The 1,751-nt window shown below is 44.4% G+C and overlaps 1 pseudogene; it reads left to right on the plus strand.

The window, feature by feature from the left end:
* Positions 1–269: 269 nt before the first annotated feature.
* LOC119587024 lies at positions 270–1,387 on the plus strand (annotated as a pseudogene).
* The last annotated feature ends 364 nt before the right edge of the window (positions 1,388–1,751 follow it).

Below are 1,751 nucleotides of genomic sequence, written 5' to 3' on the forward strand. Positions count from 1 at the left end.
CGAACAATTTCACTGTTTTTAAAGTAAATCACTCAGCACGCCTTCTTCGACATTTCTATGTATTTTTTATCTTGACGAACTTCTGTTTTTTATGGGTAATTTTACGATGGCAAGATCAATCGTTAATGTAAATTAACCCGAAACCCAACAACAACTGTCTAAAATTTCAAGGTCATCATAGCTTGCTGGACATCTGTATTTGTGCTACATTTCTCAGCTGTTGTCAGTTACTCCCCAACGTCAGAGGTGGTCAGATACACGTAAGAAGTTCGCTCAGTTTGAAAATGTCTTCCTTTCCGGTTGCACACAAAACCCCTTCATACACCGCCACTGCAGGAGGTAGCAGAGGTGTTGCAGACCGCACTAAAGGCCAAATTCGCCAATGCCGAGGTTACAGTCGTTGATTGTCCAGATTTGACTAAACCTCCCTATGGACTAGAAGCAGCAGGATTGTGTGGATCGCCTCGGTTGGCTGACGTGGGGGGCGTGCCGTACCTCATGCCCATGGTGCAGAAAGACAAACTGTACGATGTTAAAGACCTGGCAGTTGCAGTTGGACTTCCATCTGCCTTTGTGGTCGGCGCAGGGGCAGGACCTCATCCCCATGTGGGTGTCAACAGTGAAATGATGGCAAATATCAAGACCGGGGACAGCACTTCGAATGGTTCCCGAGTGGCAAAAATAAATGTTGCAGGCAGTTATGAGCTACAGAAGCTTCCTCAAACCGAGACAAGGTGCGCTTTGATGCTGAACATGTTCGCTAGCGAGGGGCGTCCTGGCAAAGTGCTGCGCGTCTCGGCCAAGAAGCGGACGGGTGACACCAACCTGGTGACCTGCATGAGGGAGGCACTCAAGATACACTATGGAGACAAGCCGGTGGGTCTGGGAGGAACTTTCCGTCTCGTGGAAGGCAAGGCGAAGTGCCATGTGATGCCCGAGTTCTCACCTGTGCCTCTGACCTGCGACGCCGAGGTCAACGAATGGCTGCGGTTCTTTGACATGCCGGCGCCGATGGTGTTCCTCTCAACGTTCGTCTCCAGCGACCCCGACCTCGACCTACGTGTGGAACACTCGCATGGGTACGGGAGTGACTGCGGTGGACACTACACTACGACACCACACCCGAAACTGTGGAGTATGAGGTTACTAAACATTGCAGAAGTTATTTATCGAATTGACAGACCTAAGGAAACCCATTCAGTCGGTAGGAATTAGGCTGTTAGAATGTTATCGACTCGAATGAACCTGGAAGCTATGAATGAATATTGCATAAATAGAGATTATCTGTATCACCTAATTTGCAACTTGCAATGTTAACTGTAAGTGATGATAGCCACAAATGTTATATAAATGTATTGGAATATGGAAATAAAATATTGTAAACTACCATCGTATTCAAAAACCATTTAACCCTAGGAGAAATTTCCTTATGCACTGGCAACAGGGTATATAGCTAACAAAAAAAAAGTTTATATCAGATTTGAAAGTAAAGTTATTATAGTTTTCTTATACATTCCTTGTAAATGTCTTGATTCTACGCCAAATTAAAAATGCCTTGTAATTTACTTTGTCGTCTCTGATTAAGATTTTGGCCTCATAAAACAAGAATTATTAGCCTAAATATATGCAAGTTAGTCCGAAAATAATCGCATGTGATGAAATATTTTCTGCAGTCATGACCAATGTGGACACAAATCTTCACATTGTCAGAATCCAGGGTATATTGCGATATAAAGAACATTGCCCATCAA

The sequence above is a fragment of the Penaeus monodon genome, chromosome 22 (assembly GCF_015228065.2).
Source record: "Penaeus monodon isolate SGIC_2016 chromosome 22, NSTDA_Pmon_1, whole genome shotgun sequence".
Classification (NCBI taxonomy): domain Eukaryota; kingdom Metazoa; phylum Arthropoda; class Malacostraca; order Decapoda; family Penaeidae; genus Penaeus; species Penaeus monodon.